Raw genomic sequence first — 18452 nt, forward strand, 5'->3', positions numbered from 1 at the left:
GCATAGGTAGAGGCATAAAGAACATAATTCTAAAAATGGTGTTCATGGTTCCATGAAGGAAAAAATGAAGCAGATAGAGGGGTAGGCCTATTATATTTGTCGCATGTCAGTATTGGGAGTTTTAAATCAGACAAGAAAGCAAAAATAACTGGGGAGAGTTTGGACTGGAAGACTGAGAATAATAGTCAGGGATAGCAAATACAGTGACTTAGGTAGATAATGAGGTCAGCAGTTAGAACATCAGGACCCAAGTGGAGAGGCTGGAAGTAGTACATTTGTTCATTCATTCATTTATCCTACATTTATTTATTAAGCTGATATAATAATTTATTGAGCTGTAATGGTGAACTGATCAATAGGTCTGGACTAGACTGTGCTTAGCAGAATCTATAGTTTAGTAAGGACTTAAATGATAGAATGAGGACAACCAGAGTGAGTAGGTAATATGACTGAGCCCAGAATCTCAGTAATTCTGCATCAAGTACTTGAAACCAGTATTAATGCTAAACTTAGAACCAAACCCATTGCATCTGAAGTATGAATTCCTCATATATTCTCTGCCTAAGAAGACACTGAACATGAAGGTGAAGCTTTATCTCACAGCTGAGGGTAAGCAGCTTCCTAGGTGGATGGGATGGATGCGTGTTTGTGTATGTGGGCATGCACATACTTGTGTAGGTTTTCTCCTAACAGGTATTAACCATGACTTTATAGGAAAGGACTAAATGATGAGGAGGATGATAACTGTGATTATAACAGCAGCTAATGTTTACTGACTGCTTTCTGTGTCCCAGGTCTTGGTTGAAATATTTTACGTTCATTAGACCATTTCTCCCCACAATAATTTTCTGATGATGGTATCATCATCTCCATTTTACAGATCAGGAAACTGAGGCACTGAGAATTAGTTTTTTCCAAGTTCACACAGCTAGTGAGTTCTAGAACCCAAACAGTCGGCCCTCTTAATCACTCTGCTCTGCTGCCTAAATCCAGAGGAACAATAGAAGAATTGTACTATCTCAGGTCAGAGCTTGCCTATGCCTACATAATATATTTTTACATTCCCATAAATATAAATGATTCGAGGATACTCTTACTAGAGCAGTAATCCTTCTCAGAAATATTTAACAATGGCATATTATGTTGTTCAAGAATATAATGAAAGTATAGTGGCAACAGATGAGAGAGATTTGGCTCTTGTGGACTTTAATTTTTATTATACAATTTAAGCAATAAAGAAATACTGTGTGAAGATGTAGAACAATAGGCAGGTCAATATGGAAAGTGAAAATTTTAATTTCAGTCAACCCCGCATGTGTGGGTCCAGCTCTCTACCACTTCAACATCCATTTCTCTACAGGGTGACATGAGGGTTAATAAGATGACTGTGGGACACATTTACCTTATGAGGAATCATAAGTTCTTTTCTTACTGTGATTTTCTTAACCATAATAATTCTGTTGAAATTTCTTATTAAGACAGCACAGTGAATCCCAAGCTCAGGAATGAGAATGACCAAACAACAACAACAACAACAACAACAACAACAACAACAAACACATCAGTACCATAATGGCTGAAGTAGTTTGGACTCCAGTGTCCAATTTTGTGGTGTCTATGCTTGACAAAGTTGATTGTTAACATAGGGCTATCAACATGAAATTTTCATTAAAAAATAAACAAACATACCCCCCCCCCCATAAGTAGCCTTGACTCTTTCTTTTTGGGTCTCCTTGGAATCAATTGCAAAGCATCATAGACATTCAAGTCAATTATATGGCTTCCAATTTTCAGCTTGACTGAAAGAAGATAGATTTCAAGATAGAATGTCCCCTTTAGACATCTAGGGAATCACTTTCATTGGGCACTATTAACCCATATCTTCCTGGATGCCAGGACTATTCAGTACCATTATTTCTGTAAGTGATCTGCATCAAAACAAAGAGAGGAAAGAGTAGGACAAGGACTTATAAGCTGCAAACCCTGCTGTACAGGTGAGTCCAAAAATCCCTACTTTCTAGCCTCAACATGCTAGAAGACCAGGACCCTAAATTTGGTAGAGAATATCTTGAAGCAGATAAATAGGAACACTGGACCTCTGAACTTGTCAGGAGATTCTGGCCCCTTTTAGCACTTGACCTTCAATGAATAATATAGCTGCTTTTCCCCCCTTTGCCTGCACTAGCCACAAAGGTGAATCATACCTGTCATATTTTAGGACAGCTTATCACCTCAGCCCGTGGAGTGATTGAGTATTTATAGACACAAAGGTAGAAATATAAAGCACATATGTATAGGCAGGAGTCCCCTGGAGGTGGCGATTAGGACCAGGCAGTAATTTTAGCTTGAAGTTCCTATGACTTAAATAGCCACTTGAGCTCTGCTCTTGCAGTTTACGATGTCAATAGAACCCCTAAATGAAATTACAGCCTTCTGATACGCAGCAGGATATCCTTTCTTTGCCATGCAATGTACACGGCCAGGAGAAATTGCTCTGTATATGGAGTTTCACTAAAGCAGAATTTATCATAAGGCTGCTCTGCTAAAATATCATTATGCTGTTATTCACTGGATAACACATCTAATGACTCGGGGTGCACTTGATAGCCATGTTTCAGTGAACACAGACGCACGCCCTGATGTGAACTGGGCACTCCAGTGCTTCACAGCGCTATCGATTTCAATTCTACCATAATTTACACCTGGCTTGTTTTGCCAATAGCTTGAACCCATGCTAACAGTGGAACATACACATACAAGTATTAGAGAAATCAGAAATGAACTGTATAGCGAAAATGCATGCAGCAAGCGTTCTATGATTCTGCCTTTATGATGATCTCCCCTGATGCTAATTGAGTATTCCACACGACTTTCCCTGTTATGATGGGCATTTCCTCTGTTAGCACCGTCCCATGGCTGCTGGTGACGGTAACGATAGCCTCTTACATTTGTACAAACTGCAGGTATTTCCGGGGCAGAATCTGGGTGCCAGTCACACAATGGGTTCCCCCACCATTTGGCACAACGACTGGCTTCTAATAGTTGCTCATAATAATCATCTTCTCTGAGGCTCCTCTTCCTCTCGCTGTTCCATAAATGTGGGATACTCAGAGGATATGCTCCCTTTTGCTTTCTGTCAATAAATTTTCCTTGAGAAAAGTCCACTCAATAATTTTCACTGCTACCGTGATGCTGACAATTTAGATGACTGTCCAACTTATGTCTCTCCCTGACCTATCTTCAGCTTTCCTGACTAAATCCAACAGCCTACCAGAAGTCTGGATGCCCCCCTGACATCTCAAAATAAACACATTCAAAAGCAAATTTATCATCTTCCCTAGACTACAAAACCTGCTCCTCCTCCTCGAGCTTCCCTTGCTATGCTGTGTGAGGTGGAAACCTGGGAGCAATCCAAAATGCCTTCTTCTCTCGATGCCCAGCCCAAAGGTTATTAAATTGTGCTCATTCTGCCTCTTATCTCTTGAACGTGTCTCCTTCTCTCTATTCCCACAGTTACTGTCCTAGTTCAGGGCTTCATTGTTTCCTGTCTGAACAATTTCAGTTGCCTCCTAACTCATTTTCCTGCCTCCATCCTCCCATTCCTCCAATCCATCCTCCAGCCTACTGCCAGGGCGATCTTCCATAACACAATTTGATCATTAACCTTCTCTACTTAAAACTTTCAATGGCTCCCCAAATGCCTCAAGATGAAGTTAAAACTTCTTTGCATGGTGATCAGGGCCCAACATGACTGTTCCCTGACTACATCTACAGCCTCATTTCTCACCACTCCTCTGCTAAAACAGCAGTGACACTGATCCCTAACTCTGCCACACTATTTCCTATGGAAGTGACTTTCCTCCCTTGGACCATCTGGCAAAATCCTTTAAAGCCCAACATGGATTCAGTAGCTCTTCTGTGAAGCTTTCCCAGATCCTTTGCCCCAAGGTACATTTAGCTGAACACACTCTTTTGTGCCTCCAAGGTTCTTTGAACATCCTTCAATTATGATACTTCACATATGGCATCATCCCAACTTGCCTGCCTATCTGTCTTTCCTGTGGAGCAACTTGGGGTCATGTCTTATTCATCTTTATATTGTCGCCAACAAAGTTAAAGCCTTCTCAAGAGCACATGAAAGTGCTCATGCCCAGGCCCCACTGCCTCCCTTACATTATTCCCTACCATGCTTCTCCTTGCCTACTCTGATCCTGCCACAAAGTCTACTCGGTTCTCACTCACACTTCCCAGGTACTTTCTCGTCCAGGACCTTTGCACTTGGTTCCACTGTCAAAAGTGCTCTTGCCTAGCTATCTATGAAATTTGCTTCTTCCTCTTTCTCAAATGTTGCCTCCTCAATGAGGCATTCCCTCTCTCTCCAGTTTAAAATTGCACCCTCACCCCTCACACACACATATTCTCACTCTCTTTCCTCCTTCACTTTTCTCCAAAGCAGTTATCACTATCCAATGTAATATATTTGACATATGTACTTATCATTTTTCTTCCCTGACTAAAAAGTGACCATTATGGAAACAGAGACTTCCGTCTGTTTTGTTTACTGTAGGATCCCCAGCCCTTGCAAAAGCTCTGGGTGCTTTCGAGCAGTATGTGCTCCCCCATAAATACTTGTTAATAGATGCATCAGTCTTTAGTTTCTAGAATAATACCTGACACAGAGTAGGGGTTCAAAATGTTTCTTGAATTAATAAATAAATGAGTGAGTGAATGAATTAATGTTAAATCCACGCTTGCTTTATGAATGTGTTGAAGGAACAGTCTTTGTAATCGGATCCTCATAACAACACCAGTAAGTAAGCTGAGTGGGTAGTATTATCCTCGTTAGACAAACGGAGTAACTGAAAGGTTAGGAGCCTAAATTAAGACTGCACGGGTAGTTTAAGGTTTGCTACTCTTTTCATTTCAGTATTAAAAGGTAAAGACAATTCTTTGCACTCTGTTCATGATGTAGCTTTAACATTTATTACACTATTTTGGTTCCTCTTGACTAGGAAGGCAATTAACAGGAGGTGCAAGGTGCTAATACCTTTTATTACAATTTGTGTCTTTCCATATTAGGTGCCTTTCATAGACAGATCCTTTTCTTTCATTTTCAAAAGTGGATTAGGCACTCATACAATTTTGCCCCTCGGAGTGGTTTGTACATGGCTACCCAAGAGGACATCAGGCTACAAATCCTGCCAGGATGAACTGGAAGGTGAGTGTGGCATTTGTATCTTGAGGATGAACAGGTTGTTTGATGCCAAGTTTGTGCTAATGGAGGGGTCCTTAATGTGTTAACACCCAAAGGAGAACAAATTCAACAACAAAACATTTCAGTTTTTGGCATGTCTGTGGAGAGTTAACTTTCCATTGTTCAAGGGTTAATTATCCATTATGTGAATCACTTCTCTTTCTCCCTCTGGCTGCTTACATCTAGGAATTCAGTTTACTAAAGGATAAGTAGGGAAAATAAAAAGATGAAAATGAAACTAGTACATTTCGTTTATATGTATTAGGAGCTCCAGAAAAGAATTCAGTGTAGGAGGCAGAATTAGATGCAGTTTGAGGACTGCCAAGTTGACTGACCATTGACAACGGCCTTAATTAAAGCACATTTTATACAATATTTTGATTTCTTTCAGTTATTGTTTATGAGGGTTGGTTTGTAGTATATAAAGTTACTCCCTGAATGTAATTCATGTCAGGGTGCCATGTAAGGTGCTGGGATTTCTCCTTTCCTCTGATGTTCCCAGGGCACTAAAGGTGCCTTAGTGTTCTGTGGCTTAATGCTTGAAGCAGCACAAAGAAAGCCCGCCAATTTCTCTACTCAACCATGAGAAACAATTGCAGTATTTTCAGCTATTATTTGCCTAAGAAGGGGCATTTAATTAGTACCTGTTAAGACAGGGTAAATGATCTGGCTGCCTGTCCTCTTGCCTCTGTTTTTATTGTGTTGTCTGTCTGCCCACCCCTCCTCTGTCTAGTTCACAGGGCATTCAGAGGCAGTCTTCATGCCTGTCCACATCTGACATCAGCCTGCGCTCCTTAGATGCTGGGTTTGAGGAAAAGAGGAACCATTGATTGACTACATGTGAGTAATCGGCAAGCCAGAGAGGCCTTTGGTCATGTTCTAGGTGAGTCTGGTCCTTTCAGACTGCATGAGCACAACAGGCTGGGTATATGGCCATCCTCAAGAGTCTTAGAAAATGAATGGAACTACTGCAAGCTCAAGACCCCATGTTCCATCAGAATTCCCCTATACGTTGTAGAAATTTTAGAAGGTATCTTAGTAAATGGCTGTAGAGGCTGTCAGCAAGTTGGAAGATCTGATACGGGAACTGAAGGGGTTCAGACAGAGAAGAATCTATTGATTTGTTTTCTGGACTTATTTCTTTTGTTATGATAAATAAAACATATACACTGTCAATGCGCTGACATACAGATATTCACTAATCACCCATTCATTGATCCTCCACTTAGACTGAGGCAATCTGACATTGGTTGGGAGGGAGATAAACATAAAATGTACTACCTGTCTTCTAATCACCTGTAGTTTGATATCTATAAAAAACTTCAGTTCAAGGCAGTATATGATAAGTGCAAACTGAAAACTAGAGAGTTTTTAAATGCTATCCCCCATGTCAGAAGGGGAAGTTAACTTTTAGTTTGGGTTATCATAAATAGCTTCAGGGAAAAAAGTGTGACTTGACAAGGATGTAACATGCCTGAGGGTCTTGAAAAGGTATCTGGAAGGTTATAGTTGCTGATGCTGATACGTAAATACAGCATCAACATATTTAACGTACAGCTAAGTAACTGAGAAACTGGAATAAATTGGGACATTTGTATATAAATTCATTCTTATAAAATAAAGCGAATTCATTAAATATATCCTCAATTTTAAGATAATTAATAGCAATTTAATTTCTTTCTACTTAATTTTAACTACTTTATAGATAAAGCAATTATTATTTTGAGATTGTACAAAATAGAATTTAGGTTTATAATCTAACATGTATATTGATGAAGGATAATTACTAATCTTATTGGCTGAGTCTCACTTTTTGCAGATACTGTTCATAAATATTCGTACAAAATTTCTGTCTTGTCAGTGTGATAAAATGTCAACCACATTTCACATAAGGTCAATTTGCAAAACGTCTGACTGAATTCAAAGGCAAGTAAGCCTAGGTACTAGTTGGTCATATTTTTAATAGTTGAGTATTGGTACATCATGATGCAAGTATCTATGCACTTACAGCTAACATACATACACAGTCACATGATACAATGAGTCGACTCCTTTTTACTGCTGAAAATATAGATCTTTTTAAAAGAATCACAAATATCAAAAGCATTTTTACATAAATAATCAAGAATAATTTCTTATTGGTGTCATCATAATTCTGTTATTTAGCAATGTCATTTTTATCTAATTGTGATTGCCTAATTAAAATGAATGTAACATGCAGGAAGTGCTTATGGCTAAGATGCGCATGCAAGAAAATACACATTTTTAAAGCATGCATCCTCTAAAATGTCATTACAATTTTTCAAGATGAGTACTGAAAACTGAATTACTGATAGTACACTAGCAGGGTTTATGACACAGGCACTGGAAAAAGAGGAGGTATTAATACAAGAACTTAAGCAGAAAGATATACATCATTATCCTGCCTCTCAGAGATGTACTGATCGTATTCTGACTTATTTGCTCCAATTTAGCCATTGAATTCTTCCTCAGCCACGTGGACCTCCAGATCTTGCCAATAATACAGAAAATCTCTCTGGCGGGTTATATTTTTAAAATGTCATCTCTTGGGATACACTCTTAGATATTCATGTTTACCTATTCTCTGCTTAAAGATGCTCAGAAAATTTTATATATCAGACGTAGGAGGTTTCAACATCCAAATGTTCTCAAAGTGTCAGAGATCCAGCCTGCCTTTGGTGTAGTCCTAATAGACATCCTTCCAGAGACTTACAGGTAATTCTCCTGGGAGTCTGCAGCGTGAGTGTTAACTGAGGGAAGCACAGCCTCCTGCCTGGGTCTTAGGCTTAGGTCTTAGGTCTTAGGCTGGTGGTAATAGGCTAAAAGCTAGTTACATTTTTTATACCATATTTTAAAAATTTTAACACCACTTGCCTATTCAATTCCTTTCTTTAGAAAATAAGAGCCTAATGACAAACCCCTAAGATACATTCAACACACAAATAGTATGGGTGTAATTAGCATGCCTATAATTGAAAGAGTCAAACTTTACCATTACATACCACAGAAATGTTTATCATCCTCTTCCTAATAAAATGTGGAGACTGCTTCCTGTCACAGTGATAGGTGAGGAATTTGATGTGCCTCACAAAATATAGGTACTGTGTTAGGAACCTGACTCTGTTCTGGAGGTCATGATGGACCTCGATGAGGCTGTAGCAGGGGTCAGTCTCTGTAGAGAACCTGGGATACATGAGCATGTGTGAGTTCTCCGGGTAAGAATCTGAATCGTTCAGTGTAGCAAACAAAATTCCAAAGCTAAGTACCAATGGAATATGTTGGATGATTGCACCAGCTTGGACAAGAGAGCACACAACAGGCACACACAATACACATCTGGTTCAATGTAAAATCAACTATTGCTAAAGCATTTTTAACTTTTAGGAGGAATCTACTGGCAACGTGTTAATAGCAAGGACAACTAAAACAATAAAATAACATCTCTTTCCAAATATTTAAGAACATCGAGTAAGTGCCCCTTAGGCTGGGTTGTGGTTCTTGAAAGTTTTAGCCTATGAGAACCATATTGGAAACATCAAAGGCTCCTCCCTCTTTCCAAAGAGCAATTTACTTCAGATGGTGCCACACAGTCAAATGCTTTTATGGCCACCATGTTTTTTTGTTTTTGTTTTGTTTTTTTCCACTTTTAATATTTCAGAATATGCCAGATTCCTGAAATTGGAAAGAAGACACGAAAACATGGTAAGATGAAATCCCTTTGAAAGAGCAGCTAAGTAGGTACCTGATGGCAAAGGGCAAATATACATTGCAGCTGAAATTACACTTCCGGGGAGAGCGTGAGTTATCAGTAAGGACACGGAAGGCACATATTGCCTCTGAAAGCTTATCTGTTGACTCCTCTGCTAGTCTGGTATCAAACAGGATGCAACCACCCCCATTCCATTCCTTCGACAACTTCCCAGAGCACACTCAATCAGAGTCTCTTATAATTGAGGACAATACTATATTTGGGTTTAATACTGCGAGGACCGTCATCTAGTTTTCCTAGGTCAGGATGATAAATTTCCCTGGAACCAAATAAGGATTCTCACTGCATTCTTCTATTCGATATTCTGAATGCAGAAGAATAAAGAAGAGGGTGTGACAAATAATATTTTCCAAAGGTCGGATGAGGGGAGGTTCCCTCACATTTAAAAGCAACCAGCTCTTAGTAAAATGATCTTTAGAAGAACAGTATTAACAATATTCCTTGGCTATGCATCCACTTTTCTTTCCTGCTTAGCTGGGTATGTAAGTATTCTGAGCAGAATGTAAATGTCCAGAATAGAGATGCGTGAAGTTGGTAGAGAGAAACTCCAGATGAACGATGAATCCCACTTTCATTTCCCCCTCTTACCACCCCGAGAGCTACCTCCCTGCCCTCACACACTCACCTACCTTCCTCCTCCCACAAGCATGTTTGCTAGGCATGTCAAGGCTGACATCCATCGGTGGCAGCATGAAACCTATGCCTGCAGGATCCTCCTGAGAACGGACTCAAGGCTCTGCCCTTGTACATAGAGTGCTCTCAGCTGTGCACACTAAAATCTTCATCATTCCGTTGGATTGTTTGGTAGCGTTTTAAAAAAAAATTGTATTTTTTTTTAAACACCCTTTATTTCCTGACTGCCTCAGAGACACCAAGAATAGAATCCTTGACACATCAAATTCTGGAACCTCACCACTCACCAGGACTGTGGTTCCTGATCCAAGGAGTGTCGACTGAGAATCAGCACAGTCTCTTGAGAGTGTCCAGGCCTGGCTGCTAAGCTCCCTGCTCTGATTAGTTTGTCGAGTTCACAGTGTTCCAGAGTGCTGAAGCACAGAAATTAGGGAGGGGAGGTGGAAGGAAAATCACTGGAGCCTCTTACGATCTAACTTCCACTAACTGAGAGGAAATGTCTTATAAATAAACAACAGCAAGAGAAACAAAAAAAACCCCATCCCGTCCTGCCAGAGGAATGTACATTATTGTCTCCCGACGGAAAACTTTACACCACACCAGAATGCAGCCATGTCTCCTGAAACTACCTCCCTCAAAACAGAAAGAAAAAGAGAATCAAGAAAAAAAAAAAAAAACCACCAAAATGATTTTTTCATCCCCTTGAATTCTGTTGGGAAGTTCATGTGAGTTCCCAGTAGACAAACTAAACGAAGCAGTTTCAACAGTGTCACTGTTCCAGGATTTCTTGCACAGGCTGCTTATTAGCAAAATTTCATTTCTGCCCAGATCATTGCTGTGCCATCCGGACATTTTCAGAAGGGAAGTTCAGGGAAGCGGGGGAGGGTACGACTGTGGAGGAGAGGAAGAAGAGAGGACAAAGGAACACTCCTGATGAACCGGAATGCCCTGGCCACGGCCATGAGAAAGCCAGCCCCCACCCACCACCCGACCACTGCTTGTTGAGGACTTGGTGATGCAGTGTGTGTAATCTACTTACTCTTTCTGCTCGGGAGGCTGAGGTTCCTACATTTCCAGCTCATGCTGGACTGTACCGTAAGCAACAAGTGAAATGAGTTCAGTGATCTCATTCTAGTCCTTCGACTCCTGTCCACATCGCTAAGCGACTGCACAGCTTGGCACAGGCCAGGATGAGTCAGCAGTCTCTGGTCATGAGAGGCCAGGCCTGGAATAGCAGGGGGGTTTAGGTCAGGAGCAAAATGAAGCAGAAAGGCAGTCTAGATGGCAGGGCTAAGCTCTGCAATACACGGAGATACTGCAGGTCAAAATGAAAGAGCCTCATCAGCTGGGGGGGGGGGGGGGGATGGACTGGAGGATTGTAGAAAAAGAAGCAGCAAGGGAAAAACTTCGAACAGCCGCCTACCAAACATAACAAGAACAAATCAGAGTACCACAGGCGGAAAAAAAAAAAAAAGGGCACCGTGAGAGCCCCGGAGGAGAAGAGGGATTCGTTAAGATTTTTGGAATACCTTTTTTTTCCATGTGCTCCTGAACTTGATTTAAGAAATAGTGGTTACCCTATATACTATCCTGGCATTTGGGTGTTGCTTTCCCAATTTGGTAAGTAGCAAAACAAGCAAATAAAAGCAAAGCACTGCAGTTAAATAACAAGAAGCCTCACGCTCCAATACTAGAATGTAATTATAAATAAAGAACTGATATCTCAAAGATGTACATTTGAGTCCACAGTGTCTTTGTATAACTTGCAAAAAAATACTGGTCACAAAATGGCTAAAGAGAGGTACTCCTTAAGTTGAGCTTGGGTGGAGGCAGGGAAGAACAGAGAAAAGAGGGGACCAAGCTCAATGATGAAACACAAAGGAATATGACATGGTGTCTGTATTTCTACTCAATGGGGTCATCAGAAATAGAGGCTTCCCAGCAACAGGACCTTCCAACATCTCTCCCCATTCAGTATTGCCATAATATAGCAAGGGGAGAGGGAAAACAAAATATCAGAGGGGAAAACAACATAAAATAGATCAGTCAGTAATAGACATTTTGATTGGGAGGAGGCAAACCGCCCTATGAGCCACCAGATAGGGAAATATCTTAGTATCTGAAACAACCTTAGAGGAACCGTATCTGGATAAGGAGATTGAGGTGGAGACCGAGAATTACCAGCAAATAAGAGTTCTGGCCTCCTAATAAGGAAGAAAGCAATCTGAAGGCAGCTGGTGTACAGCAAGAATGGCATGAAAAGAGAGTAAGATCTACAGAGTAGAGAGGCACTAGTAAAAGACTTCTTCCAAGTTCTTTGACAAGGAATAATAAGGACCTGCTATATCTTCCTGATTGTTATCCCTTAGAGATGCATGCATATGTCAGTAAATGGAAAGTGAATTTTATTTAGTTTTCGTTCTGGAGCGTACTAAATTATTTCCACACATCTTTACGAAATGCTCAGCCTTGGGCAGATGAACCTTCTAGCCTCGATTTTCTTGTCTTTGAAATGGAGTATTATCACCCTTGGTGAATTATTTATAAGGGCTGAATCAGTGTTTGTCAGTCCTTACCATAGCCGTGTCTGTCACACGGTGAATACTCAATAAATTGCTATTGTTTCTATTTGATCATCGTATTTTCCCAAGTGCCCACTGAAAGGGCCATTTCCAGTGTTGTTCCACTGGATTGAGTGGAACCAATATGAAGGCTCCAGTGAAATGAGTTGGGTAACGCTCCTCAGAGAATGCTGCTTTAAAAAGCTTATTTCTGTCTGGGTGTGTTAAACATACTTGAACACAGAGGATATTGAGACGCTATTGTGTTAAAGTCTCAATTTGGGGTATCTATATTGTCAAAGCAGCTTGAAGCTAACAGTGTCTAGTTAGTTAACTAGAAGCCTAAAAAAGAAAAGAGGGATTTTTTTTTAGAAGGGTCTCCAAAAGCAACAGGATAAAAGTGCTATTGGCCTTGACCGCATGATGAGGGTTTTTTACCGAAGGGGAAAACTTAGTCCAGTTGATCATCCCAGCCTAATTGATTAATTGTGGGTCTGACCATCTGGCTGATGAATGCTGACACCCAGCAGTGATTACTGTGTAACACAAATCCGGATGTGCTCTCCCTGATGCCTCCCACAATAATGGCAACTCTGAACTTAAGGTTAGTTTATTCAGGCCTCTTGGCTCAATCTCTTCATGGAACAGTGGTTGTGGCAGGGAATATTTTACTAGACCTGGTCAAGCATTATCTTCTCTTATTTCAGTTACCCCCTCTTTCCCAACTCCACGCCTACCCACTCCTGAGCCCTCTCTTGTCTATAATCACTTTTCATGCAAAGCATTCCATCTGCAGTTTTCATCATACTGTCTGATTCTCTCATTTCCGGTTGCTCTATTCTGAAAAATATTTGGTCTAAAATACCTGTATTGCTATTTCACAGGGAATCCTATTGAGATGTTTTTATTGTCTCTTCTTTGCTACTGATTTGCTTTAAATTAATCTGTGCTTCCAAATTAAAAAAAAATATTTGTGTGTGCTTCCTTCCTTCCTTCCTTCTTTCTTTCTTCTTCCTTCCTTCCTTCCTTTCTCTTTCTTTCTTTCTTTTCTTCTTTCTTTCTTTCTTTCTTTCTTTCTTTCTTTCTTTCTTTCTTTCTTTCTTTTTCTTTCCTTTCTTCTTTCCTTTCTTTCACCTAACTTGTAAGCCTAATTAAAAGGCCCATATATTGCCCAAGTTCTCCATGAGGTTAATAGAATACAAGGGTTAACAGAAGATAAGTCTTGTATCTTGAACCTACATCTGATCCTCAGTGAGGAGTGTCCTATGGAGAAGACTCCAACATATTTTACTGCTAGAGAAAGAATGTTAGGCTCCTGTAAATCACAGGGATCAATAGCAATGCCACCAATCTATACCTGCAGATAACCAGCACACAGGAGAGTTTGCTAAGCAAATCAAATCTGAATGCATCAAATATAAACTCTGGGGGATTACAACTGAAGGTTTTATTATTTTTTGTGGGAAAGCACGGGGGTGTAAACTGACACACAATGTCTTGCACAAGCTTGGCCAATGAGTCACAACCAAGCAGGATCATCCATTTCCCTTCTCCTTGTCCCAGACTGATTTCCATCTCAAAATTCATCATGTTTCTTGTTCCCCACAGATGCTGAATTCTTCTATGTTCCAGGCTGGGTTAGTGTTAATTTTCAGTGGAGGATGGCAACAGCATGCTGAACTGCAGAGTTCCAGACTGGGAACTGGGAAATGTTTTTGGCCTGACTGTCAGTAAACAACTATGTGTCTAGGGCAAGTCAAGTCCCTTAACTCCCCATGTCTCAGTCTCTTCATTGAAAAATGATAGGGTAGGACCACATGAACTCCATAGTCTCTGCCAACACTAAGATTCTAAGGTCCTATAGCTCATTTCCTTTTTCTCTCTGGCATCCACTGCTCAACCACTCTGCTTATAGTCCTTTCTCTGCTCTCAGTTACTGAAGGGAAAATATCTCCTTCATTTACTACCCGGTATTTGGTATTTGTAACCTCTCTCTTTTTTTGATGCTAGATATTTGGAGGCAGAAACACGAACATAACCAGGTAGATGCTTTAAATTTGAAGGCGTTTAAGGAGAATAACTTTCCCATGTAGAACATTTAGTGTAGCTCGGCATGGAGGAAGCCAGCCATCCAAAAGTGGAGCAAAGGGGCCAATTCACAAATGAGAGGAAGCCTTTCATAATAAGAGTCTCCAGACTCTTCAGTTTCGATAAAGCTAAATGCTACCAAATTCCAACTACTTTTCCAATCAATCTCAGACATCATCACAGACACTTAGGACTACAAATTTGAGGCCCAGCACTGGCAGTGATGCAGTTCTTATTTCACCTCCACCATGTATTGCCAAGTAGGATTTAGGATGGCATAGTAATAAGAGCCAAGAGGACAATCTGTCATTTATTTTCCTCCAAACTTTTCGAAATTTCCCATTTGGGCTCTGTTTCCCAGTTTTAATTTGGTAACTGCCATTTTTCAGCATTTCTTTTAACAGGTTACTAATAATTTCTGATACAGGATCTCATATTTCATTTTGTGCTGCTAGAACTGCTGTTAATATTTCATCTGCCTTCACTTCAGCTCCGAATATCGGCTGCTGGGTTTTTGATACACTGTTAACACTTTGGTTCTGGGGATTGGATCACCAGTGTTCATCTAGTTTTGACCATATCTTGTTGGGTACAAGTGAGAAATTGCCGGTCTCGGATATATCTCAGAGTATGGTATACATTCTGGGATACTTTGGAGAAGTTTTTTTTTTTTTTTTTCCTGGATATTTGATGAACACAACAAAAACAAGTTTTTGTGTTTTTTCTCCCAGGTAACATGCTATCTGCTTCAGTGGTAGTGTTCTAGAAGCAAAGTGCAGTGGTTAAAAACCAGGGCTCACAGGAAAGTCTAGATTCAAATTCTGGCTTTGAAATTTACCACACATATCATGCTAGGCCAATTCTTTAAGCTTTCCAGGCCTCTATTTTCCCACTGGTAAAACAGGGATAATAACAGTATCCACCTTTATTGTTATGAGGATTCAATAAATTAATGTAAAATGCTCAGGACCTTCTAAGTTCTCAGTTAGTGATGGATGTTGTTATCCTAGCATTAATAATCTACCAATTCACATCACACTGTTATTTTGCAACATCTTTTCAAGGTCAACAAATTATTTTTGAGTCTAGGCTTTGGTTGTTTGCTTTATTATAGTTCACATTTAAGACATTCTTAGTGAAATCAAGTAAAATATTTTAAAATGGTCCTTAAAATGATACATAGTTAAAATAGTATATAACATATTATTACATCATCCTTCAATCTAGCATCAGATTCTCAAAAATTTTTGTTCATCTATTAGCTCTACCTAGATAAGGTGCCTTATATCAATGATAATCCATTCTATAAAGAGACGGCTTATCATATTTACTTTTCCATACTCCCAAAGAATACAGATTATTCTAATATTCTTTGGGTATGTATTAGGGTCCATTAGGAGAGGGAAACCACACAGCAATTTGAGGAGGAAAAGTTTAATATAAAGAATTATTAACTATAACAGCAGACTGCAGTAATGAGGGAGTAGCTAGTAAGAAGTAAAGAGAATTCTAAATTATATAAGAATAGCAAATATAAGGGGCAACTGGTACTTGTAGGGCTGAGATACAGTGCCCAAGGAGGAGTTCCCTCCAACCCTGGAATGGCACCCAGATCTTGGAGGACCAGGTACAGATACTGATGAATGAATGGCAGAGAAATTGCTAGAGAGTTGCATTAGCAGATCTTGCTGGAAATCTGCATTCTAGGGAGCAAGGAAGCTGTTCACAGGGAGTTGTCTCATCTCAGGCACTCTATTACACTTACTACCTAATGTGTGTGTGTGTGTGTGTGTGTGTGCGCGTGTGCGTGCATGCATGAGCGTGCATGCATGTGTGGTGGGTGCTGGAGGAAACTGCTGGTCGTTGGGCCTTGAAGAAGCTACATGTTCTTCAGCTGCTGGATACCAAAGCAGATGTGTGTGCTAGAGGAGCCAGGCCTTTGAGAAACTATGCATACTGCTGGAAGCTGCAAAAGGATTACCCAGGAACCAGCAAGGAAAACTTTTTCCTCCTGTAATGTCTCTCCGAACCCCTTATTGACAAAAGTGCACTCACACCAGCTTGGAAAAGAAACATATTTAAAGGACTTAGATATTTTTTTTTAATTTTTTATTTATTTATGATAGTCACAGAGAGAGAGAGAGAGAGGCAGAGACACAGGCGGAGGGAGAAGCAGGCTCCATGCACCAGGAGCCTGATGTGGGATTCGATCCTGGGTCTCCAGGATTGCGCCCTGGGCCAAAGGCAGGCGCCAAGCCGCTGCGCCACCCAGGGATCCCAGATATTTTTTTTTTAAGAGAAGGTAAGAAAGGCTAAATTTGGACTTGAGAGGCAATGTATTGATAACTAGCAATTATAATTATTTGTCACATATTTTATAAAAATAATATGCTGATTATAATCCATTGTTCTCAATTTACTTAATCCTGTTAATCTTTACTAATAAATTGACTGCCTAACTGAATAAACACTGTCAGAATTAAGGAAAATAAGATTCGATTACAAGTAATCAATACTCAGGGTGTCTGGGTGGCTTAATCAGTTAAGCATCTGCCTTTGGCTTAGGTCATGATATCAGAGACCTGGGATCGCCGTAGTCAGGCTCCCTGTTCCGTGGAGAGTCTGCTTCTCCTTCTCCCTCTACTCCTTCCCCCACCACTCATACTCTCTCTGTCTCAAGTAAATAAATAAAATATATTTTTAAAAAAATAGCAATACTAGTATTTGTATAATAACCTTTCACCCTCAAATGCTGCTCATGTTTTAATTGTTTATAATTTGCATATTAAAAAAAAGATGTACAGAAATGCTAAGCTATTGACTTAAATTTATATATCAGTGATCCCAGTCCAGAATTTCAACTAAATGGATAATCAGAGAGCATTACAAAAAACCCACAGCTTCAAGAGAGGTAAAAATTGTCTCAATTATCATTTTTCCTTTTTTTTTCCTCCCTTTTCCTTTTGTTGACTCCAGAATCCATATTTGCTGTTGACTCATTTTTGGGGAGGCTGTTAAGTATAGGTTGCTCTTTTCAGAAAAAAATTATCATATATTTAGTAGGAAATTTTTTCTACAGTTTCTGTCTTATATTGTTGAATCCTCAATATCAAATAGAGAAGCATCAGGAAATGATCAATTTGGTACTTTCCTCGAGGTATACAGTGATGATTCTTAGAACTGGTTTTACATATAGATAGGGAAGTATCTTGCTGAAATACTGTCCCTGTTTCACCAAAGTCCTTAATTCCTTTAAAAAGAGGCCTAGGGGTGCCTGGGTGACTCAGTTGGCTAAGTGTCTGACTCTTGGTTTCGCCTCAGGTCATGAACTCAGGGTCCTGGGATTGAGCCCCATGTTAGGCTCCCTGCTCAGCCAGGAGTCTGCTTCTCCCTCTCCCTCTGCCCTTCCCACTGCTTTCATGCTTGCTGCTGCTCTCTCTCTCTCTCTGTCTCAAGTAAATAAATAAATCTTTAAAAAAAAGAAAAAGAAAAAGAAAAAGAGGCTTGAAACTTTTATTCTCTAATTAGAGGTAGGGTTTTAAAATACAAACCCTTGATATCAGGAACGGTTGTGTTGGTGGGAGGCCAAAGATAGAAAGCAGTTCTGCGAGAAGAGGGTCCTAGGGAGCGGAGACTATCACCAGGCTAAGGCCACAAAGCATGCATCTCACTCATTTACCTATTTTCCCCCATGCTTGGCCAGGAGTAGTACTGTCGGTGCTTGATGTTATGGGAAGGACCTACTTGCTTCCTCACAGTTGTGTTTTCTGAAAACCAGTGGTATCAATCGAGCAAAGCAAGCCTCATCAGGCTGTCTCACAATCATTGGCGGCATCTCTATCAGCTGCAGGCAGTTGTCTTTAGGATGTTCTCTCCTTTGTGCTGTGTGTGAGGAGTAAACCTACATACGGATAAACCTAATGACCCTACATACAATTGATCCCCACCTCCCCAACAAACACATACACACACCTCTCCCTTGTGATTTCTGAGTCCAAAGGGGGATGATGACAAAGGAGAGCCGTTAAGTCCATGTGAGTCAGGCAGGCGAGTCCGTTTTATTTCAGTTTGCCCTTCTGTTCAGCAGGCTTTTCTGCTCTGACCCACTATACTTACCCTGTCGGCT

General features: G+C 40.2%; 1 protein-coding gene across 48 annotated transcripts in view; it reads right to left on the minus strand.

The window, feature by feature from the left end:
- The window catches only part of ZBTB20 (zinc finger and BTB domain containing 20), a 753858-nt gene that overhangs the window by 269102 nt on the left and 466304 nt on the right, over window positions 1-18452 (minus strand). The gene's annotated exons all lie outside the window — the stretch shown is intronic.

This window comes from Vulpes vulpes, chromosome 1 (assembly GCF_048418805.1).
Source record: "Vulpes vulpes isolate BD-2025 chromosome 1, VulVul3, whole genome shotgun sequence".
NCBI lineage: Eukaryota > Metazoa > Chordata > Mammalia > Carnivora > Canidae > Vulpes > Vulpes vulpes.